The following is a 25,952-nucleotide window of genomic DNA, read 5'->3' on the forward strand; positions in this document are numbered from 1 at the left end:
AAAATGAAATATGAAAGATGGATTAGAGGCTGAGCCAAACCCAAGAAGATAAGAGCATGTAGGAAATTCTATAGGGACCCAGGGTCATTGGTCATCGTCTACGTTGGAGGAGGGTGGTGTACAGATTCAGGACACTTTTTAGGAGGCAGAACTTAAGGAATTTGGTGACTCACTGGAGGCATCCATGCTTTGGCTTAGATTATTGATTTAAAGCAATTAGTGGTGTTAAAGTGGGAAGAAAGGAATAGCAAATGAGAATCTAAAATTCAGGGACCAGTTTGGTGCTTTGAAGCTCCCTCCCCCACGCAGTTCTGTAAAAAGGATAGCTTAGCATTGTCTGTTGTTAGAGCCAGTTAGAGCAAAAAAGTCTTAAGCAAAAGCTTTGGGTATTTGTGTGACTCAGTTAGAAGTAGGACAGTTACCAAAAATCACTGGTGTCTCCACTTCTAGAAAAGTATTACAGAAAATTGGAAAGATATGAAATACTTATTTCAAAGAGTGTTCATCCCAGTATAGATTCTAGAGGTGAAAAATTGGGGACAGCTTATGTATCAACTCTAGAAAATTGGTTAAGTAAATTATGAAACAATTATATGCTAGATTGTCGTGTGGCAATTACTAATGATATCACTGACAGCAAGCCTTGAAGTTGAAGGAGGCTAGAAAAGGGGGCCATAGAATGGTTTAGCTGGTATGATTCTCTCCCCACCCACATTCATAGAAAAATGTCTGAGAGGACATAGATGAAAATATTAAGAAAGTATCCCTCTGGACAGGTCGATTATAGGCATCTTTTTTCTTTACTTCTTATGATGTTTACAGTTTCTAATTTCGCTGAAGTTTCCTAACAAAGCCAATCTGTCACCTACACATTGGACACCCAAAGTACGGATGTCTCCAAATTAGCAATGAGGAACACCTGCCTCCCATGCTCCTGACAGAGTCACCTTCGGACTGAATGAGGACCAGGTCCTGTGTTGTGAGAGGAGAGAACAGAGGAAGACAGCCTGAAGATTCTGCCCCTGGGTGCCACGTGGGAAATCTTTGGATTGTGGAAAAGGCATAAGCCTGACTGGTTACTTTAACTCTTTCCTTTAATCCTGAAATGCTTCCAGCGTCATGCTTTAATGTTATACCTGCTATGTCCATTTCTAGGTACTTTGAAAACTAAGAATTATATCTCTGCCTCATAGTATAGTTATTTGTGTATGTTTGTTATACACCGTATTAAACCGCAAGCCCCTGGAAGGCAGAATTTATGTTTGATTAAGGCTTATATTCCCCAGAGTGTCAACAGCTTGCATGTATTAGGTATTCAATATTCATAAAGAGAATTATTGATGTGTCTTGTATATGGCCCAATGGAATACGTTATGTTTAGGATTTGTTTTAGAAGTTTCCTCCCTTAAGAATGGAGAGCCTCACTTTTTAACTAATCAGAATTACATAAGCCCTCATTTTCTTTCTCTCTTTCCTATTTTTTTTTTACCCTGGCTCTGATGGAACTACATTTTTAATTCTCAATCCCACTATCTATTACTTCATTCACCTGCTACATGGTCATGAGCTTTTATTTGAATAGACCAGTGTTAAGTCATCATGTATGTTAATTACCTGAAAGCCATCATGGAAGTCGGTGGAATAAAAATATAAAGAGCTTAATCACAAGTAGTTTAACAATAAATAATTAAACCATGATTGCACATGAATTTAAATATAAAAATGTAACTTCCATCTTGGTACTAGATGCCTTGGGAAGGAGTTTGCTTGCCTCTGACCTCTGCCACAGCCACCCAAACTCACACATCCTCGCTGTGACATTGAATGTGACGTGAACACTCCTGCCTTAAGGATTTCATGGGCTTTCTTTGCCTGAAACACTCCCAAGCTCTGGATATGGCCCCTCTTCCTCAGCACCCAGATTTCTTAGACGGACGTTACCATTCTCCCTGTTCACTCTCTCACGACGACACGTCTCCTTGCCCCTCCTTCCTTATTTTCTTCATAGCACCAGACATGTCCTGGATGCCCCACTGTCTTCCTTACTGCCTCCCTGAGAGCAGGCTGTTGATCTTTCCTACTCACTGTTCCATCCCCAGTGCCTAGAACAGGGCCTAACTTATCACAGGCACTGTGTAAATATTTGTCCCATCAAAGAATAAGTGGATAATTAAAGGCATATCCTCCCACCCCTAGATCGTGGAGAATAAATCCTATTCTTTCTCCCCAGAGGACTATTTTCAAGCTCAGCCATGGGGAGAAGTGGGAGAGGCACTGGAATAAAAGCCCTGGGGTGGGGTAGGGGGTGCAGAGCAGGGAATCTCTGAGATGTGCCACCTGGTTTCTATCACAGAGTTTCACTTTCATGTGTTTTACACGTAAGGGTCCACTCTGTTGAAAATAAGTTCTGCAGCTAAAATAAAATGTGAAAAGCAATGATCAACACAAATGATATGCCTGCAAAAGAATCCTGCCTCTAGTATCACTGAATATTGTGATCGAGCTGCTATAAGAAACCTAACCCCAGTCACTGTGCCATGTACAGATGACAGTGGAAGGGCTCAAATGCCAAAGCCCATTCAGAACAACAGTTCCTCTCCATCACCTAGTAGATCATTAGTACTTCTTTGAAGCATCATATTTGCCTATGTGATACGACCTTAATTGGAACTAGGCATATCTACCCACATAAGGAGTGCTGGGCTATTAAGTAGATACTGCTGGATAGAATGCTTACATTTTCATGTCTTGATTCCCCTCCCCCACACCCCATACTGTCTGTGTTAGTTTTTCTTATTATTTTTTCCTTATAGAATGCCTTCAATGCAAAGCTCTGAAGGAAAAATGAATACAGCACATTTATTTTTAAACTCTGCCAAATCATCTCAGTCAGGCAATAGAAAGGAAAAGAGGAAAGTGCTTGGTGTAATAGAGCCATATATATTTTTTTTTCTGCAACTCCTCCATTAATTCTTAGGACCTCTGACTGCCTTCCTTTCAGAACGCAACCCCATTCAAATCTTACATTATCTTGCCTACTCTCAGACATTCATTATTGCAGAAGTCATGCCATAATGGCATTCTGCCAACATGACTTTTAATGTCACTTTTATACAACCTAACTGTATACTTCGGAAACCATTTGTAAAATGGGAATCAGACCTAAATCTATGGGTCAGCTCAAAGGTTATTTATATTTGGAATGCTTTGTGTAGCACTGAATATTAAGACCAAAGGATTTTCAAGTAGGACTCTTGAAAACTCGATCCGGACACACAGTTCCCCAAATAATGCTTTTTCGTATGACAAGAATACTCCTTCTCGAAGCAGACACAGCAATGGGAACCACCACCCTGTGGTTCCACAAGAAGGCTCTCTCCTCTCTCAATCAATAATGATGACAAATCTATTCCCTAAAACTTTATATGTAAATGATAAATGATTTGGGTAGCATGTTGACATTAATATGAACAGTCCCCTCTTCCCTGCATGTCCATGAACATTAGTGAATTGAATTAATGTGCCATTTGACAGTTCTGAACAAAGAAGTGGTAAAAAAGGGATCACCAAAGACTACAGAGAAATAATGAAAAGAAACTTTGGCCATGAAACAAACTATTCTACAAAAGAGACCAGAATAGATGCGCCAGCTAGAATTAGGGCCAGTTTTATTTAAGAGACCCATTAACCATCTGGAAAACATGATAAACAGCATGTTGATTAAATCGGCGGGCTGTTCCAAATGGTCTGGTTGTCTAGAAACTGGAGAGAAAATCTAAGGTATGGAGGATGTCTAGAAATATGAGTGGAGAATAATAAAGCAACAATGACCAGGTTTGACTCACTTGTTTGTAATTTACACTCCCATATATTTGTAGATAGCATAAGGAATAAAAGTAGCACCTAGTGTTCTCACAAGTATTCACTGTAGAAAATTAATACAAACACCTCTGGCCTCTATTCTTGTTTGGAAGTTAATACTAGGTTAGGTTATAAGAATTTCTTTTCTCTCCCATTGCCTCTCTTTTCTACAACATTCAGGGATATATGATCTAGGTCAATAGAATCCACATTTGAATATTTTAATTACCTAGGCTGCTTGTTAAAAAAAAATACACATTTCTGAGCCATACTCTTGAGGTGGAGCCCAGCACTATGCCTCATTAACAAGTGCCTCAATTAACTGAGGCTGACATCAGTTTTTAGCCCTGGCTCTTGGGCAAGTTATTTTAGGAGATTTGTTAAATTGCCACTAGGGGGAGTGTTGACCAAACTTTATGTATCTGGTAAAGAGAGGGTGCTAAGCTCACCCTCAGAATCACTGGTAATACCAAAGACGTCAGGTTTTGGAAAGAACATGTCCTCGCTAGTAACTTCTCCCTTCACTTTTCATACATAACCCCTTCCAGGCAATGGAAAAGTATACTAACTTACTCGGTGAACGTTAGAGGGTTCTTCTGTGGCATTCTCGGTCTTGATAGGCTATGCACATCATACTTCTTGTATGTGCTTTTCCTTTTAAATGTTTTCCTATTATTTTATATTAAAATTTCTCCTTTTACTTTAGTAATTTTATGGTCTAATTACAAAAGATTGCAATGTCATTGAAGAATCTTTGGAAAATACCCAAAAATACATAGAAGATGAAGATGACTCGTAAACTCTACACTCAAAAAAAAGTGCTATTAACATTGTAGTGCAGTCTTCCAGAATTATTTCAGTTCATAATTACAGGTTTTTTTCTAGATGGAATCATTCTATATTTGCATTTTCCCAAACAGTAATGTCAGCATACTCCCATGATATTAGTCTTCTGAAACTCTGTCTCCTATCAAAGAATATTTTTTCACATTTCTGATTTCCTTATGATAAACTACTGGCTTTAGAATAAGAGTGTCAAGGATCACATAAAATTTTAAGTTCTTAGTACACATTGCTGTTTTCAGGAAGGTTGCACAAATATATATCTCAACCAACAAAGTAATAGAATTTGCTTTGCTAGCAATTTGTATATTATGTCCCAAACATACACATACACAATGGCTTATAATTATTTTCTTTGTGCATGCCTGTGTGTATACTAAGCTTTTCTAGTATAATAACATATTGCCACTCATCAAATTCATCAATAATTAAAAAAAATTTTTTTTAATGCTTATTTATTATTGAGACAGAGAGAAACAGAGCATGAGTGGAGGAGGGGCAGAGAGAGAGAGAAGCAGGTTCCAGGCTCTGAGCTGTCAGCACAGAGCCCAACATGAGTGTTGAAGCCATAAACCATGAGATCATGACCTGAGCCAAAGCTGGATACTTAACCGACTGAGCCACCCAGACTCCCCAGATCAATAATGTTTTAGTCACTTCTATGCCTATGGTAATATCGTTTTCAATTATAAATTTGTTAATTCATGTTTCCTCCATGTTTTCTTTGACAAAAGTGACAATGGTTATAAGTTATTTAATAGAAGTAGTTCTGGATTCATTTGAACATTTGTTAGTTTTTTGTTTTCTAGTTTATTATTTTTATTATACCTTACCTCTTGCCTTATTTGTTCTTTTATTTTTCTTTTCTTTCTTTTTCTTTTAAATGTTTACTTATTTATTTTTGAGAAAGAGAGAACAAGTGGTGAAGAAGAGAGGAAGGGAGACAAAGAATCCCAAAGCAGGTTCTTCATTGTCAGCTCAGAGCCCCATGTGGGGCTCAAACTTGTGAACCATGAGATCATGTCATGAGACAAAATCAAGAGTCAGATGCTCAACTGACTGAGCCACCCAGGCACCCCTTTATTTTTATTTTCTAACTTAAGTTAAATCCTTAGTTCATTTTTTTATTCTTAATCTATAAAAATAATAATTATAAAATAATGATTTTTAGGGCTCTCCCCTTTGAGGACAACTTTACTTGTATCTTGCAAGTTTTGTCATGCCATGGTTTCCTGGTCATCATTTTCTTAATAGCCCCTGATTTCCTCTTTGATTAGTAATTATTCAGAAGGCTGTAACTTTAAGAAGGTATTAAGGACTTTTGGCCATGTAAGTGACATAATTTGTTTTAAAGTTCCATGGATACTTGGAAAAGAAGGCATACTTTCAGTGGAAGGTGCCAATCCAATATGTACCTATTGGTTAACATTTATTAATTATATTATTAAAACATTTTATAGGTTTCATTCGATATATAACATGGGGCATCTGGGTGGCTCAGTCGGTTAAGTATCTGACTTCAGCTCAGGTCATGATCTCATGGCCCGTGGGTTCGAGCCCTGCGTTGGGCTCTATGCTGACAGCTAGCTCAGAGCCTGGAGCCTGCTCTGAATTCTGTGTCTTCCTCTGGAGCCTGCTCTGAATTCTGTGTCTTCCTCTGGAGCCTGCTCTGAATTCTGTGTCTCCCTCTCTCTCTGAACCTCCGTTGCTCGCACTGTCTCTCTCTCTCAGAAATAAATAAAACATTTAAAAAAAAAAGAGAAATATAACAATAGTGCAATGATGTTTTCTCAAAGCTATGTTTTTGTCCATTTCTTCTTATATTTCTGGTTTTTTATTTTATATTTTGATGATATTGATATGTTATAAATAAAGATTTATGACCACTCTATTTGTATTTCATTTTATCTATGAAATGTTTCTTTTTCTATGAAATGATTCTTTTTCCCATAGAAAGCTTTTTGGCCTAATTTTTTCTCTGATGTTCATACTGCCATTCTTTCTTTTTTTCTCATTTGTGTGTTACATTTCTCCTTAAAATTTTTTTTTTCTATCATTTACTTGGGTGGTTATTTGGTGAGTAGAAAATAATTGTATATTGTTTTTCAATCCAATTTAAGATTTTCATGTTTTCACAGGTGTAACCTAGTATGTTCATAGCCACAATGGATAGTTTTTGTCATCTTTCATTTCTTCTCTAGTTCTGTACTTCAACCTGGGGCATCAGAACCACCTGACGAAGTGATGGTAGCAGGATGTGTGAATGCGTGTTGGTTTTAAATACACTTAACTAAGCCTCGCTTGCAATTCTGTTTTATAAAATTGGGGTAATTCTGGGGCTGGGTATTTTAATTTTAAAAGAATCAATAGGTAAGAATCACCAAAGGATGAGAATCAGTGTTCTGAGTATTTTCAAAATAAACTCTAAACTGTATTTCTCCAATAATTAAAATCAAGAACATACACACCTCCCTATATTGATAATATTGTATGACATTTTAATTTTCATTAAGATTTTATCAATATTTATATTTTAAAGAATCGATTTTCATGGTTCAATTAAAAATAGATAAATATAGGGGTGCCTGTGTGGTTCAGTGTGTTGGGTGACTGACATTTTTTTTGTTTATTTCTTTTTGAGAGAGAGAGAGAGATAGTACAAGTGGGGTTGGGGTGCAGAGAGAGGAGACACAGGATCTGAAGCAGGCTCCAGGTTCTGAGCTGTCAGCACAGGGCTCAAACTCAGGAACGGGGAGATCATGACCTGAGCTGAAGTCAAATGCTTAACAGACTGAGTCACCTAGGTGCCCCGGGTGACTGACTCTTGATTTCAGCTTGGGTTATGATCTCTCAGTTTGTGGGTTTGAGCCATGTGTTGGGTTCTGCAGTAAGGGGCCTGCTTGGGATTCTGTCTCCCTCTCTCTCTACCTCTACCCGTTTGCTTTCTATCTCTCCCTCTCTTTTTTTTATTTTTATTTTTATTTATTTCTAGGAGAGAGAGAGAGAGACAGCGTGAGCAGGGGAGGGTCAGAGAGAGAGAGGGAGATACAGACTCTGAAATAGGCTCCAGGCTCTGAGCTGGCAGTCAGCACAGAGCTGGACGCGGGGCTCGAACCCATGAACCGCGAGATCATGACCTAAGCGAAAGTCAGACGCTTAACCGACTAAGCCACCCAGGCGCTCCTCCCTCTCTTTTTTTTAATCAAGTTTTTTATTTTAATTCCAGTATAGTTCACATACACTTCACATATTAGTTTCAAGCATACAATATAGTGATTCAACAATTGTATACATTACTCAGTGTTCATCATAGTAAGTGTACTCTTAACCTCCTTCACCTCTCAAAATAAATAAAAATAAACTTAAAAAATTATTAAAAAGTAGATAATTATAAATATAAAATTTGCAGTGAAAATAGATATAGGAGAATATCATCTTAAAAATAGTCATCCTCTTTCTGGATTCCCCAGCCTCGTTCTCTGGTTACCGATTGCCATATTAATTTCTTATTCATTTTCCCACATATATGCAAACATACACAAATTTATTCATACACCCAAAGCATACATGTGCGCGCACACACACACACACACACCCCATGGATCATATGCTGTATACTATCCTACTACCTTCTTTGTTCACTGAGAAATATTTCTTGGTCATTTTTCCTTGTCAAATACATATATAGTTCATTCTGTATAATGAACTCATATTATCATAATTCATTTAGACAGATGCCACTTGGTATCAGACACGATATCTTGGTTTGGGAAAGCCCACGCAAGTATAACATATGGTACTCTTCACCATGGGATATTTTTTCAAACGAACTAGTTACAGACTAGTGGCCTAGGACTTAATTCACTTGAAGCTTACAATTCTGTTATTAACCAGATAATGCTATTTAATATAGTTTACTGCTTTGTAAGCTTTTCACTGTTTTCTATGATCCCTGAGAGCAAAGTCTAGATTATATTCTCATTGGATTCCCCCTATTTACCAAAGTACAGTGGTAGGCATTTAGTATTTACTTGACAAATGTGTTTTTTTTTTTTGTCAATGGATATTGATGACAATGCAAAACAACTACACTTCTACTCTTCTGAAATAAGAGCTAAACCATTTCTTGTTTTCTTGAATGCATTAAGAAAAACTAAACCAAAATGAGAAGATATGTGGTTGTGCAATGTCAGAGCTGACATTCAATCTGGAATTCCTCTTCCTCCAGAAATCTGTCCTGTGGCATGGGGAAGAAGCAGGGATCACTCAGAAGATCACAGATGCACTGTGTAAGACTGCCCATCAAGGAGACGTTAGAGGGAAGCCAGGAGCCTGCCCAATAGAGCTGCACACCAGGATAGGCACACCATTCGAGCCACCATTACCAAGGGCATGGTTGGCCCCAAGGAAAGCCCCTCTCCCCACCCCCCCACAACTCCCTACAACTCATTGGTGAGGTTGTGCCTATTACAGTGTGAGAATAATTTCAACTAATGGGAGACTACCTGGAGAGGTCTTTGTCAGCAAAGAATGAAAGGTCTAAAAATATTGAGTTTCACCAAACATTGTCTAAGAGGATATGATAATTATCTACAAGTACTTAACAGGCCTTAGCACCAAGGTGAGGCATGAACTGTTTGAGGTACTTTAAGGAGGTGTGAGAAAGTCTTGGCAGGTAGTGGTAATTAAATTAAATTGAGTAAAATTACATTTCAGCTGGGGATCTAGGAAAGTCTCCCTTGTCTGTTAAATAAGGGTCCCAAAGGATATGTTTAAGTCATTTAAAGTCAAACTGGGCCAGTTATTAGAGAACATCAGAGAAAGAAACATCTTAAATGGAGGGGAGGGAGAGTTAAGTAGGGAGGAGATAACTGGTTTAATTAGTCACATTTTCCCTTTTTCTTTGAAGGGTTGTAAACACCTCACTTCCAACTCTAGCTCGGAAGGAAAGATCATTGAGATTCCAGTGACTCAGAAAAGCAATATTACCGAGAGATCTAAGCTTGGCATTATTTACCCACCAAATTTACTCTTTGAAATGTGTTTGGTCAGCTGTGTTTGGCTTCTGTGACTAGCTGTATTTGTCCAAAGGCTAATTAGCTCTAAGGGTAAAAAGATCAGTGAGTTAATCCATAATCTCAAGTGACTGATGAAATCTAACTGGCAACTGGTGCTGGAGCAGATACTTTTTAAAGGATTAATAAAGCATGCTAGCTATTCTCAAATATTAGGCTTTGCAAGAATAAGACAGGATAACACAAGAGAACAGACAATCCAAGATTTAAAATAAAATACCCTTCTAACATTTATATGGCAATTTCATAAACAAGACTTTCAGAAGTTTAAGAGAGCATGTGGGTAATACTTGCTAGGTGATTCACGGGTCTGGGTAGGTCTCAGGCAGAGGTTGTTCTTTTTGGTCCCCCAAAAATACAATGAACATTTTATTGTTGAACAATTACTATGAGCCAAGCACTAAAATTTATGTTATTAACTCGGTCCTCACAATAACTTTACAAAGCAGGTGCTGTGATTCTTCCATTTAACAAGTGAGACCATTCAGGCCCTGAAGTCACATGGCTGGTAAAATTTAAACCCAAGAGCTCTGGCTCCAGAGGTTTTGATCTTAACTGCTCTGCTGAACTGCTCTAAGGGGAAGGAAAGAGACTAGAGGCCAGGGTCACAGTCTCCCTCATTCTCTGTCTTTAGATGCATCCTGGAAAAAAGTTGTGCTCTGCTGGACCATGTCGTGTAGTAATTTGAAAACATAGCTAAACATAAAAATCACTGAGCTTTGCAAAGTCCATTAAGCTATGCTTTTGAGTGCGCAGTGCCACGGACTGGGTAGCTTAAACAGCAGCAACTTACTGCCTCCTAGTGTTGGAGGTAAGAAATCTGAAACCAAGGTGTTTGCAGGATTGGCTCCTCCTGAGGACTATGAGGGAGGGATCTGTCCCAATCCTCTATCCTTGGCTCGTAGGTATCTGTCTTCTCCCTGTGTCTTTTCTTTTATTTAAAAATTGTTTTAATATTTATTTATTTTTGAGAGAGACAGAGAGACAGGAAGGAGCAGAGAGAGAGGGAGGGAGACACAAAACCTGAAGAAGGCTCCAGGCTCCGAGTTGTCAGCACACCACCCCACGTGGGGCTTGAACCCGTGAACCGTGAGATCATGACCTGAGCCGAAGTTGGACGCTTAACCGACTGAGCCACCCAGGTGCCCCTACCTGTGTTTTTTCATTTTCTTAATGCATGTCTATCTCTGGGTCCAAATTTCCCCTTTTTATAGGGACACAAACAGATTAGGTCCTATTCTAATGACTTCATTTTAACTTGACTACCTCTGTAAAGACCCACTCTCCAAATAAGGTCATATTCCGAAGTACTGATGATTAAGGCCAGTATCTCACTTCTGGGGGAGGACAGAATTCAACCCACAACATGCATCAAGGTTGCTAGGCGGGTTTAAATATCCACTTGTGTGGTGCAACCCACCATCAGTGTGGCCAGAGGACAGTACAGGCTCTCATCAGTTCTGTAGGCACATCCTAAGAGGCCCAGCCTCTATCTCCTGGAAGGGGCATGGCTGTTCTCCCTTAGAGAAGAAGGGGCCAACATAGGGACTTGCAAAGGATTTTTCTGATCTTAAGGACAGCCCAGACATTTAAGATACTGCTCTTTTATATCATCCTGTTAGAGTCCAACATTTCCATCAGCTACCCATCAAGGTTGTGGAAGAACGGCTTGAGTGAGGGCTGAGGTATGCACATGGGGCTCAATTTGCTCCATTAAAAAAAAGAGACATGCTCCCATCCATCATCCAACAGCCTTAAACTATGGAAAGTCACATCCTTGATCCTGTCTTTACGGGCAGTGGTTCTCTAACTCACTGTTTTGAAAAAAATCTATATAGCCTCCTCTATGTACACATTAAAAATTTTTTTTAATATTTTACTTATTTCTGAGAGAGAGAGAGAGACAGCATGAGCAGGGGAGGGTCAGAGAGAGAGGGAGATACAGAATCTGAAGCAGGCTCCAGGCTCTGAGCTAGCTGTCAGCACAGAGCCCGACGCGGGGCTCCAACCCACAAACTGTGAGATCATGACCTGACCCGAAATCAGACGCTTAACCGACTGAGCCACCCAGGTGCCCCTATATACACATTTTTAAGTTGATGGTTGTAATTGTTTATCACAATTGAAATAGCTGCAAAGAATATGATTTTCAGTGTATTTAATAAAATATTGTAAAAAATAAAACCGCTACATCACTCTTTTAAATGTATTCTTGGATATACATACAATAGGGACTTTATACCAATAATTACTCACTTAAAAATACATGAATAAACTCTTCTTTAATAGTTGGAAATTTTACATCATTTTTTTCTCCTTTAATAACAGGTCCTCAAAGTTTCTATGTGAGAGGCCAAATACTATTTTAGGCTTTCCAAGCAGTCTCTGTCATAGCTACTCGGCAGTGCGACTGGGGGATGAAAGCAGTCCTAAACAACATGCAGATGACTAGGCATGGCTGTGCTCCGGTACATTTTATACACAAGAATGGGCACTGGGCTGGATGTGGCCCATGGGTCACTGTTTGCCACCCTCTGTCGTAGAACTCAAATTCCCATCCCACGTCCCATTTTTCCCATTCTTTTTTCTTTTTAATGTTTTATTTAACTTTTTTGAAAGACAGAGTGTGCACAGGGAAAGGGCAGAGAGAGGGGGAGACACAGAATCCCAAACAGGCTCCAGGCTCTGAGCTGCCAGCACAGAGCCCAATGTGGGGCTCAAACCCACGAGCGTGAGATCACGACCTGAGCCGAAGTCACACACTCAACTGACTGAATCACCCAGGCGTGCCCCCTCCCATTCTACCTCTGTAAAGGTAGAATTCTACTCATACGGAATTTTATCATGATAGAATTTTATGCTTAAAAGTCAACTCTTAATCATACTACTGTACTTCTCTGAAACAAATACATATATATACACTAAAATCTAATTCAAAATATATACTCTGTGAACAGAGGGCTAAAATAAAAACATTTTTCCTCACTGAGTTAAACAGTACAATTATTAATATAAACTAATTAGAACAAATATATTACAAATGTTGATGTTTTATTAAGCTCAAGAGAAAGATTTTATTGGGATTCCATCTCTTATTGAGATGGGCACCCATTTATGAATCTTTATTTAAGGGAACTGTCACATGTCTCTGTTTGGCTCTCAGAGAAAGTTTCCACCCTTTGGGCGTTTCCACCCTTTGGGCAACACACCATTGTAGGGCCTAATGGAGGTGAGAGGAGGCCTTTCTTTTGTCAAGAGGGAGCAGGCTGCTGGGAGGGTCACAGGCACCATCTCAGGATGGTCTGTTTTAAGGTACACGTGGAAACTGAGAATATGGAAATGGAAAGTTATTCATGCCTGCCTTTCCCTGGAAGAGTCTTCATGCCCCTTAGAGGAATGAGTACCCCACAATGAAGACTACTTTTCTAATGCATTAGATATAAATCAATATACAGGTGGTAAGACTGAAATGAAAGCATTAGGTGTCAGTAAAAGGAACATGGGCTTGTGAATCAGACAGCCATGGATTTGAATTCCACTCTGCCACTTACTGGAAGGGTAATAAGCTAACTTCTTAACATCTATTTCCTTATCTGTAAAAGGGGATACAATGCCCTTTAACATTGTGCTGAATGCTGTAAGGAAATGTGTTAGGAAAAAGGACGGAGACTGATTATCGGTATTAAAGCCTCCCTGAACCCTGCTTTCTGTCCTATGAGGCTGGGGGATGCACTCTCTGATAAAAAACCTGTATCCTGAGAAGGGGCGGTATATATGTACAATAAATATTATTCAGCCAGAAAAAACGAGGAAGTCTTACCATTTGTGACAACATCGATGGACCTTGAAGCCAAGTATGCTAAGTGAACAAAGTCAGACAAACACAAAGAGTATATGACCTCACTTATATCTGGAATCTAAACAAACAAGCAGCAACGAGATGCCAAACTCATTAAAAAAAGAAAGGAGAGAGATTGGGTTAGTGGTTACCAGAGGTGGGAGGTTGGGGGGAAGGGGAACCGGAGGAAGGTGGTGTAAGTAAGGTACAAACTTCTAGTTACAAGATAAATCAGTGCTAGGGGTGTGATGCACAACATGATGACACGGCTAGCCTGCTGTGCAGTATATAGGAGAATCAAGAAAGTCCATCCTAAGTGTTCTCATCCAAGGAGAATTTTTTTCTCTTTATTATATCTATGAGATAATGGACGTTAATTAAATCTAACGTGGTAATCATTTCACAATAGATGTAAATCAGACCATTGTGCCGTACACCTTAAACTTACACAGTGATGTGTGTCAATTATTTTGCAATAAAACCAGGAAAAAATTGTATCTTGATGGACCACTGCAAGTAGTAATTTCAAAATAACATCTACATTGAGAATAACAATAAAAAAAAATGGCTTGGAAAATTCCATTAAAAGTACCTATGCATGCGGAAAGTGCCTAGCACATAGAGGGCACAATTCTCATAACCACCAGACAAGTGTTTCTGACCTTGCTCTGGCCTTGAAGCAAGTGACCAAGAGTGAGCCCATACAACTACACCAGGGACGGTAGAGAGAGAGAGAGCGCCACACACAGTTGGCGTGATTATTGTTACTACAGTGCTCAGGGGGCTAAGACATTTTCTCACCCACTGCTACTTATGCCTCTACCCAGGTGACATGAAATTGCAGCGCCTCTCTATAATTGCCAATTCTCTCTTCCTTGACAATTCTAACAGTTCAGAAACCTTTGGTAAAGTGGAAAATTTTCAGTTCATCTACATTTTATCTTCTAGGTTGCTTTGCAAAAGTAGGATAATGTACAGCTCCTGAGTTTGCCTTTAGGGTTCAATTTTTCTTCATTGTTCATTTTCACCTCTGTGCCAGCAAGGCCATATAAAGTCGCAGATCGAGGGGAACAAAGGCAAAAATCAAGGACAGTTATTGGCCAATTTGTTTTTTAGCAGTTACTTTCAAGTGTTTTCAAAGAAGTCTTAACAAAAGTCCAAGTTCTGAAAAGTGGGTATTTATTCTTTATGTAAATGGGCAGGAAAATGAATGCATACGTGAATGCACAAACAAATGAGTGAATACAGTTGACCCTTGAACAATGTGGGGGTGAGAGGTACCAACACAGTTGAAAAGCTGCATATAAATTTGACTCCCCCAAAACTTAACTACTAATAGCCTTACTGATAACATAGTCAATTAACACATAGTTCATAGATTATATGTATTATATACTATTTTCTTACAATAAATAAGTTGGAGGAAAGAAAATGTTATTAAAACCATAAGGAAGGGAAAATACATTTATAGCACTGTATTATTAAAAAAAATCCACTTATAAGAGGGTTCAAACCTGTATCGTTCAAAGGTCAACTTATATAAATAACTAGTTTGTTGGGAATTTTATTATCATTGCCTCTAAATTCTAGGCAATTTTGAAGCTAATGATTGCATGAAAAATAAGCTTCCATGCAGGTTAATCCATTAATCTTCACAGATGATTTATGTTCATAGATAATACCAAGGCCTAGAACCGATACACAGGCATTGGGCAAATAGTGATTGCTGACTAAATTGAGAGAGCAAGGAAATATAAATGTTGTCCCTTGTTAACAGACATATTCACAAGTCGATTCATTTCTCTAAGCCTCACTCTCTTCACTTGTAATAAGGTAAGTGTACCCTGCCACCCTTTCCTCCCCACCCAAGGGCCCCCTGAGCCCAGATGAGGGCCCAGGCTGCCACCACCAAATTGTCACCAGATGGAATCTATTCGTCATCTCAGAACTCTGGCTTCCTTGAGATCTAGGATGTGGTTGGTTTATAAATAGATAATGAGACACAACATAGGGAGACATCACCCTTTCTCCTTTCTTGACAGAATAAATAATCCAAGGGTGTAAAGTGCATGGCTAGGGGGGAGGAGGCAGAGAAGAAAGCTACCAAGATGTGGCTGGGAACGTCCATATGGATGAACCAAAACCAAGCATGTTTTCCAAAGATTTATCATGTCTTCACGAAGAAGGAAGACAGAGTTGGGGCATGATGCCTAAAACCTGGCAATTCAGAAAGATTTATGGGCCATATGCAGAAACCAAGAACATCTTGACTTAACAAAATGTAAAAGCCACCAGTTACTTATGACAGGTCACAGCCTTTCTGAATGCCACAAGGCATCTGCCAAGAAGCACAATATCGTTTGATCTTGACGACTGGCTTCTAAAATCAGGAAATCATACATCACTATCCTGGAGCTTCTGGGACTCTGGCTCCACAAACATGTTTCTAGTGATTCCTTCTCTATAAAGGTTGAACTGTTAAGAGATATTAGATTTGAAATAATAATAGTAATTCCTTATGCATTACCTTGTGCACAATCTATAGAGCACATGGGATTGTTAATTTGTCTGTTCTCTAAACATTTCTATGTGTCTGATGGGGTAGATATTATCTATATTTTGAACATGACAAGAAAGGATAATAAAAATCGGAAAGGTAATATGGCAAGACCTACGTCTCACTAGTGACTAAGCTGAGACTTTGTTCTAAGGGCAGTGTTCTTTTCTCTCTGGGTGGCCTCCAGTGCTAGCAGGGCTGGGGTAGTCTCTGAGGACCCAAGAGAGCGATCTGAGAGCAGACAGCACGTGCCCTGCTAGCATTCTGCTTGTCCAATGAGAGAACCTTCCACAGCCAAAGAGCTGAGCTAGAGATTCTGCAAGATACAAAAAGAAAATGGCTTCTACCCAAGGAACATAATCATACTATTTTCTCCTCACACAGTGCATTATGGTGCACTAATCACTTACGCAGACACCATAGTTTAATTTTCATTCAACCACAGCCTTGTGAAGAATGCCCCTTCCATTTTTACAGATAAGGAAGCTAAGGTTCAGAGAGGGTAAGTGGTCATCTACCTAGTCCTCAAGAAATTTTAGGAAAGAGAGAAGGATCTCCCATAAGGTGGTTTTTGCAAAGCTTCTTGCGTCTGCTTTGCAGAGATGTTTGAGCCTGGCTTATGGAGTCCAGAATGAGGGCTTTTTCCCACTGACACCAACTGTTCTCTAAAGCTGGAAGGCTGTGAGCACTAGCAGGAGTGCCAATGGACCGTACCAAAATAACATCCCCAGAGCCCAAGCCTTGGATTAAACCCTCAACATTAAGTAGTCTAGATCTATATGCAGTACCAGTGTTGGTGGCTTTCAGACCAGTTCCTGCTTTGATAGCACTCTTTGTGTCTGATACAGCTTCTGTAATGCATATTGCACATTGTTGGACCATTAGACATTAAGTGAGCTCCATCTCAGCTGCTGGGACCTGTGGCCTGACTGGCTGTGCTTAGAAACGATTTGCCCAAGGGGCAAGTCTCTCAGTACGGGCTGCCAGTATGAAGGCCTGCGTTCCATTAGCTGGTGGGTGCTTCATTCCAACCAGGCAAGTGGATGTTAGAACTGCCCCAGACGCTATCTCAAATGTTCAGCTATAAAAATTCCAACCAAGTCACAATGAAACTTTATTTCATTATGCTTCCAGGTCTGGGAATGATGCCAGTGAGCTGCTCTCCTTGACAGGTCTCTCATCACTTATAGCTCAAAGGAGAGGAAAAGTGAGCTCCCAAAGTGCCAGGCTGCAGCCCTCCTTGTCAGATGGCAACACCTCCATGGAACAGCTGAGCAAGAAGATGAGTAAAGAACTGCCGTTCCCTTCTCCCTGAAACCCCGCATACTGATGATAATTCCCCGTGTGTTCCTTTTCAAAGTCTTGCACAATGCAGAGCTGAGAAAAGGACATAGGAGAGGGATGAAAACTCAGTCTCAGCTGCAAGCCAATTCTGATTGCTTGGTAGTGGCTGATGTGGTGCTGTGTTAAGGATTCTGAGGATCCATCTGGGTACAGTAGGAAAGACTGATATGATCAATGAAATATGGGTCCTAGAGAACAGATTGTCTGGAAGCTTGACCTAGGAAATCACCAAGTCTAAACTTCTCTTTTCCCATGTGTAGGTGTAGAGCATAAATGTTAAATTATTTATAAAATTTAGTTGCTAAACTATACACAATGATTCAAGGCCTTAGAATCTAGATTACTGCTCCGTCATCTATACAAGTACTTTTCTAGTCCTGGATTTCTGGAATGTCATAGATTGTTTGAAATTAGCTAGCAAATTAGCGGACTTCAAAATCCTGTGGGAATACATGGGGCGCCTGGGCGGCTCAGTCGGTTAAGTGTCTGACTTCGGTTCAGGTTACGATCTCGCGGTCTGTGGGTTCTGTGCTGGCAGCTCAGAGCCTGGAGCCTGTTTCAGATTCTGCGTCTCCCTCTCTCTCTGCCCCTCCCCAGCTTGTGCTATGTCTCTCTCTGTCTCAAAAATAAATAACCGTTCAAAAAATTTCAAAATCCTGTGGTAATACAAAGACAATTATTGTAATGCTAATTTCACTTATGTAATATACAGCTATTTCCCAGCGTCTCTGTGCTCACTGAAATCCCACAGCACTTCTTTCCACTTATGATAATCCTTGGCTTGGCCGAACATCAGCAGATTCACAAAACAAGTCATCTGGCTCTTAGACTCAACCCTGCCTGTGGTTTAATCTACTTGGTCTGTCAGTGTTGCCTCAGCAAAGATGATAAAGTCCTGCCATGAAAAGAAGGAAGTTGCAAAGGGGCCACACAATTTAATTCAACAAACATTGGATGAATATGTAAGTGCACAAGACATCCTCCTTGGGAATTCTGTCCAATAGGCAGGAAACAAGTATAGTTGGACCAGAAGACATCCCTTATATTAGGGTTCATATTGAATTATATGGATTTTTTCTTCCTTTCTCAATGTTTTGTGAAATTTTAAAAGATCTCTTTATTAACCAAAGGTTTAAGAGGACCAAGCTTAGGGGCACCTGGGTGGCTCAGTTGCTTAAGCATTCGATTTTGGCTCAGGCCATGATCTTGTGGTTTGTGAGTTCAAGCCTCACTTCGGGCTCTCTGCTGTCAGTGCAGAGCCCACTTAGGATCCTCTGTCTCGCTCTTTCTGTCCCCCCCTAGTTCGTCCTTTGTCTCTGTCCCTCAAAAATAAATAAACATTAAAAAAAACGCAAGACCTCAAGAAGAGGACCAAGCCTAGAGGAAGCTTTATCACTTCTACTTGCAGATTTGGCTGAAATCATCAATGTCAGGACATCTCTAGGAGGCTGGGACCAGATGCCTCTAAGAAGGCTTTGCAGCGTGATTTTGATCCAGTTTACTGAAAAGGTTGATTACCTTCTTGTGACTGGTTTTACATTAAAAAAAAACAACAACCTTGGGAGAGTAGATAAATAAAATAACATATGATGTTGAAGGTAAGGATTTTAAGACCAAATTAACTGTAAGAAATACTTAGTCAATATTTTCCAACTAAACAAAATTTGCAGAATTGAATAAGATGACAGCAATTAAATCATCCCTTAGCCTCAATTTATACTTGTCTCCATAAAGAATAATCTGCAGCAGAGTTATCTTCTCAATCAAGGTTTGTTTAGCTTATTATTAAAACTAAACCCATGTTTCCTGTTTGTTGTTCCTGAGTTGAAGGAGGTAGCCCAAAGTACAGGGAGTGGCAGGGCCACAATATCTGGGGACAGAAAAATGCCATAGAAGGTGAATGTTGACTTTCCGCAACAGGAAATGGCACACCTTTTAATTCCCTCATGCCACACAGAGTAATGGAAAAACCAAGATGTAGCTACATTTGAGTTTTCTATGTACAATGGTTAAGTGCAAAAGTAAACAAGTTTGTGAATACTAATGTTCTGTTCCTCTCTCTGTTGCCTGGGCAACAAGTACTTCCAGATACTTCATGGAGGAAAAAGAGATGAAAGTGCCACGGCATGACATTGAAGTGAGAGAAGTCACTGGCCTGTTGTATTAGGAAAGTTCTTTGAGAGCCCAGCACTATACTGTCTAGTAGAATAATCACCAACCACAGGTGGCTACAGAACCCCTGAAATACGTGGCTAGTATGACTGCACAAGTGAGTTACAAATTTTATTCAGTTTTAGCTAACTTCAGCTATTGAAAAGCTTTCATGTATGTTCCGAACAAGTTGGGTACATGACTCTCCTTTCTTAACTATACATTTTATGAAATCTAAAAACAGGTTTCCTGTGAAAATTCAGTATCCACACTGAGTTCTGCTGTAAGTATAAATTACACATTGATTTCAAAGACTTAACATAAAAAACTGGATATAAATATTTTGTTAACAATTTTGTAGTTGCATGTTCAAATATTTTCAGCATACTGGGTTAAATACATACATTATTAAAATTTGTAGACCCATTTTTCTTTTTTTTTTACTTTTTAAATGTGATTACTAAAGAAATGAAACTACATACACAACTTGCATTATATTTTCTACAGACAGTACTGATCTAGAAAGAAATCTGCCATATTATCCCTGTAGGGTATTATTCTTTGAATAGCTATTGAAATTGTCTTTTACACATTCACATACTGAGGGTTAATAGTAGAAAGTGCATAATATCAGGCATGCATAGCGAATAATCTGTTTTTAAAACCTGCTACTAGACCCCTACAGATTCCTTTTCCAATCTAGCAATGTGATCTTGCTTACATGCTCTGGTCTGCTATTTCTGTATATGTCAAACTGGATATTTTAAGGACATCAGTAGTGTTTCTTCTTCCTTCCTGTGACCTAAATCCATGGGAATGCCAGTTGATAAAACAGATAGAAATGGAGATGCTCTGAAGTAGGAGTGGAGGACTCCCTCACCCCGCCCCCCGCCCCGAGTTTCACACTGCTGCAGTCTTGTCAATGTCCCCAAGTCTGAGCAACATGCCTTGAAAACTATGACACATTCAATGATTTTCAGGCCTAACCTTCTAAGTTTCCAGTTGCTCCATCAGAGTATGTCCTCTGGACCTACCTGGAATCTCTTTCTGAGCTCGGCCTATTCACAAGGTCTTCGGAAAACATGGTAGCCCTGATGATTCCCACATCCACTGTAGGTGATGCACACCCCCAAACCAGCTGCACTGCTGTTCCTGACCCCTCATGACCCTCATTGTTGCTATGGTGACTACAAATCATTCCTGGCAAATGTGAGCAAAGGGCAGCCATGGAATGGATGACCTTCCACCTCTTGCAGATGGTCCAGGAGGAGCTGGTCTCAAACAGAAACTGTCCTAGTTCTTATCAGTCACACAAACACTCCTCAGAATGAGGTAGCACATCACACAATAACACAAGGGGATGCACAAATGGGGCATTTTGGTGGCAAGGTTTTACCTAACTCAAGCATCTTTTCCTAAATGGTACTATAAATAATTTACCCAACCACCATAAAATGCCTTTCTAATTTCACTTTAATTAACACAATGATTGTTGAATTCAATTCCCTGTGGCCTGGTTCCACTACACAGACAGCCAGCCAAGGAGACCTCCTTCCCCTGCCCATTCACACTCATTCCATCCATGGATGCAGCAAACAAGTAAATCAACATGTGTGAAAACACAAACACAAACCACTTGCCAGTTCCTAGCATGGTAAACATGGTCAAGTTCCCTAATAATTTGGAGACTCCATTTCTTCATCTAGAAAATAAGTATGAAAGTCATCCTTTGGGGGCAGTTGTAAAGATTCAGCAAGTTGTTACATCTACATAAATTGTATTGAACAGTGCCTGGCACACAGTAAACACTCAAGGCAGGTTAGCTTTTCCTGCTGTGATTGATTTTATTTCTCTTGCAAGGAGAAATGAAGGATTCTATCATTCCAACTCTCAGTGCTGAATTTCAGGGATGGAATCTAACATTTATATTCACTTTGACATATTAGGCAAGTCTGATGGTCACTTGAAAATCTGAGGGAATTCATTTTTACTTATCTTTATATTTATGTCTCTAATACTTCCTACATCCTACAAATGCCAGGATGAAGAAGTATGGAGAAGTCTTCTCCTTCAGGAGTGAACAGAACAGGTACAAGATTGTAGTTAATTCTGGTATTTGAAAGAGCATGTTCATTTCAAGCCCTGTGATCCTAGTTTCACCAACAACGCAAGCTGATAAGTGAGAAAATCATGATCTAGAATTATTTCCAAGACTTCTTCATTTAAACCTCAAGTTAGAATGCCCAGGACCTCATTAGGTACTGAAGCCACTGCATAAGTCAGCAGTCGATTGGCACAGGCTATGGCACAGCAGGATTTAGTGGACCCTTCTCAAAAAGGAGATTAATAAACTTGAGGATATAATAAATTCTTGGCTATTCACCCAGGACAAAGATCCTACATGACCCTGAAGTGGGCTGTCATCACAATATTATGTGATTATGCATTACTATTTTTTCTTAGGGCAAGAGGAGAGATTCATAGCTTTCAATTTCTTAGGCTTCCATGATCCAAAAATAGCTTAATAACTCTTAGTTTAAAAAAAAAAAACATTTTTACTGCTTCCATAAAAGGCTGTTTCTTCTCTCATTCTTGCCAACAGGTGCCAGTACCTCACTCATGTAAGAGATGCTACTTTGGGAGAGGAGAGACCAAAAGAGGATGGAGGGTCATTCTAATGAAATGACGTCACTTAATGCACATCTACTAGAAACCTGACTTCCTCAAAATCATGCGTACATCCAGGTGTGCCAAGGAATGGGATGTAATAGGGAGACTTCACGTGTACACACTTACCTCCGATTGGGTGGAATTCTCAATTTGGTACATCACCTTGAGCCTCTTGGGATCAAAGCATAGCCTACATTTCTAGAGGGGCCTTCAGCTGGCAAACAGGTCACTGACCTGGTCAAGTTACCAGGTTTCTCCTAGCTCTGACTATCACCCACAGTGAGAAAACTTGGCCATCTCCTCCTGTGGTATCAGGTCACAAGAGCAGGTCTCTTCCAACCACCCTCACCCTGCTTGTGGGTCTTCTAGAGGCCAAATCTTCCTAGCTCTTTTGTTTCTTTACTTGCTCATCACAAATCCCATTTAGGACGCAGCCAATTCCATTCTACAGCCACATGATGACTTATAACACTCTCTTCTGTCAAAAGGACATTGTTACAAAGGACAAGCCAGTAAGATTTCTCACGTTCAACTATTTCACGTGCATGTATTTCTGAACCAGGTGGTAATGATGTCTTCTCTATTCCTCTCTGTTGTTTGAACCCAAGTGAACTGTAAATAGAAGACATGCGGTATGCCTGTCTTCCTGGTGCATAAGATAGGAAATTACATTAAAAAAAAAAAAAGTAACAGCGATGAAGCCTCAAAACCAGCAGAGACGCTGGGGAGAGGTTCTTAGGCAGAGATGGAAGCCCCAAGTTCAGCCCCCGCTCTCTGCACCCACGCCAAAAGCAATGCCTCTCCTCTCCATGTTCAGAAAGATTATAGTTCCTCTGGAATCCTACCCTGTGCTTGAGTTCTGTCTTGCTACATATATTTTTAAGTTTGCAGCTAGAAGGGTCTTTAAAGGCAAAGAATTTTCCCCTCCCCATGCTGCCCCTCCACTGCCTGTTTACAGCACTGCTTTCTTATTTTTCCTGCTTCTACTCAAAGAAATAGAGAATTTCATCACCAGTGTCAGAAAATTAAACCCCAGGGAGCAAAGCAATAGCTCAGAGCATCCCTTCTCTGGTAAAGAGCCAATCCTTGAATATAACTTTGCAAACCCTCTCTGGTTTTTAGGGGTTTAAATGGATGCAAAACAGAGTCATTTTGAAGCATGGTTTCTGACAGCTAAAATCTCTCTGTCTGCACTTCAACTCATCTTTGCAATTAATTTTCAAAAAGAGAGAGAATGTATTTTGACTGAAAGGCTGGTTTCATGAAAGAAGTGAGGGGCACAACCTAGCCCAGTTGCACACTTCCAAGCTGAGATCAGCCGCGCATCCAGAAGAGATGCTTCCTTCTGTGGCTGGGGGTCTGAAGAAGTGTTTGACAGACCATTGTAATAACATCTCTCTTCACAATGCAAATGCCAGTAACACAGTCAAGCAGCTCACCGCTCAGTTCCGTGCCTGCACCTTTCTCTCTCTTCCCAGCAATGTACAGGGCTGACTCTGATTAATTTAGTTTTAAAAACATCTTCTTTTGAACTGGATCTATACCTAGGGAGATAAAGCAAAACTCCATTCCTCACGCTAATCCTTACTAGAGAAACCAATGTTTCAGTATAATACACAGTCAACTATAAATCCGATCATGCCCAAGCGATGCATGCAGGCTTTGCAATATAGAAGCTCACACATCACGGGAACCCCCGAATGCCTGGTCTTCCATGTGCTTGTTCCAATTCATAGTTTTCTCGGCAGACAATAGGACAAAGCTGCATTTTAGCTCAGGCTGCTAATACTGGCAGACAGATGTGTAAGACGGAGGTTTACTCACCAAGCACCCGTAAGTCCATCTTTCCCAACTACAATACTGCTGCTAAGCCGCCGCCAAATGACTTAGAGTCGTCCCCTAGAAGAACAATGTGCCGGAATACCAGATGGTTCCTGAGTAAGCTTGTTCATGAAATAGGTTTCCAGTTGAGCCATGTGAATGGAGACCTGCCGCACACCTTTGAATGCTACACACTTCAAGTCCAGAAGAATAAGCATGTAGCTTTGCTTATGTTTATGGAGCTGGAGCCCAGGGGTGCTCCGATTGGCAGGAATTGCAGAAAGATCAGCCAATCAAAGGGAGCCTCCATTTCAGGGGAAACTCCTGCTCATTTATTTAGCATCTTCAGAGATCATCGGCTTTTCTAGGAAGAGCTTTTCTCTTATAGTATCACAGGAGAAAATAATAACTTCATTTCAATTTTAGTGCCCCATGCTCTTTCATCAATAAATATATAGCTCCTCTTCTTGGTATTCCTCAATACTTCCACTTTTCTTATAAAGAACTTTAAAAAATGAACGAAAAAGAGGAAGAAGGAGAAAAAGAAAGAGCTGGTGATGGGCTAGAGATAGTTCATATTCATCAGCCTCCACCTTGTTGCGAGAAGAGGGGGGAGCGCCTGGGCTCAATAATTACTGATTCTGTTGCCATGGAAACAGACTGGCTGCAGCGAGTTGGATTCGTGTAGAACATCTGCTGCCAGACCCATAATCAACTGCAATCTCATCTCTCCCCCTCTCCCTACTTTTATTTTATTGTTAGTTTGCTTTCTCTCTTCTTCTCTTCACATCCAGTTTTTCTCTAGAAATGTCAGGCAACTGCTTTACTTTGTACACATAGCACATGCATGCCAGAGGTGCTCACATGCCCAGAAATGTGTGCACGCAAGAGTGCATCCCAGCAGGATTCTTACGGAAGGATCTATACTCGGATTCCTATTGAGGATGTAAACAAGCATAAATGCCTCCACCCCCTAATTAAAATTTACTATAAGTTAACCTAAAGAGTTAGTGGGGTCTCTTTAAAAATGGTAGCCATCTAATGGCCCTGAAGGGCCCCAAATAAAAGTTTGCAATGGGATTTCTCAGGGAGCACTGTGATGATTCTCATAAACCTTTGTAAGGAAGCAATTAAACTGAGAAGCTTGTAGAAGATTTGTAAGCACAAAATCTTTAGGCTTGACTTCTTCTCTTGCACTAGCAGCTCACAAGGCACCCTGAACACTGGGGGTCTCCTTGGGGATTTCCTCAGTCCATTTACATCCCCCTCCCCCTGACTCCTCTCCTGTTTGCTCCAAATTCTCCTAGTTACATGCCCAGAGTTAATGTCGGACTCTGGATGTGCTATCTTTCTCTTTAACAGCAGGGGCCGCCACTGAGCAATAAATGTCTGCACGGCCAGGTCAGACCCAAGAGGGGACTCAGGTGGTGATAATCTCACCTGTGTGTCTACGGAAGCCTTCAACTCTGTACGAAGACTGATTGAAGATGTCAAGTGTCCAAGAAGGCTATGATTCTGACACAAGTTAGAGAATCCTTCAAGATTCTGGTTTTCCACTTTGTCTTTTTGCCCCTGTGATCTTGGGAAGGAATTCTCACCCACGCATTGACTCTCTGGCACCCAAATTCAACTCTGGCCATCTTTCTCAGCTTTGTCCAGGTGATCTCCAACCTCCAGGACAGTGGACATTTCAGGGTTTTTCGACTACCTTTCTGGAACATCTCTAACCCCTTGTGCCTACTCTCCTCTGCCATGAGGACATCTATCCCTTGCCCTGTCACCCTCCTGAGAC

The 25,952-nt window shown here is 40.3% G+C and overlaps 1 protein-coding gene across 6 annotated transcripts in view; it reads right to left on the minus strand.

Annotated features, from left to right (window-relative positions):
• Positions 1–25,952, minus strand: part of ELMO1 (engulfment and cell motility 1) — a 530,720-nt gene that overhangs the window by 114,726 nt on the left and 390,042 nt on the right. Inside the window, exon 1 of one of the 6 annotated variants that reach the window (XM_039239138.1) lies at positions 24,164–24,355. The exons of the other annotated variants lie outside the window; for them this stretch is intronic. The gene's annotated coding sequence lies outside the window, so the exon portion shown is untranslated. Of the gene's footprint in view, positions 1–24,163; positions 24,356–25,952 lie in introns of those variants that run through there. 6 annotated transcript variants of the gene reach the window in all.

Source organism: Hyaena hyaena, unplaced genomic scaffold, assembly GCF_003009895.1.
Source record: "Hyaena hyaena isolate Hyena2069 unplaced genomic scaffold, ASM300989v1 scaffold_153, whole genome shotgun sequence".
Taxonomy (NCBI): Eukaryota; Metazoa; Chordata; class Mammalia; order Carnivora; family Hyaenidae; genus Hyaena; species Hyaena hyaena.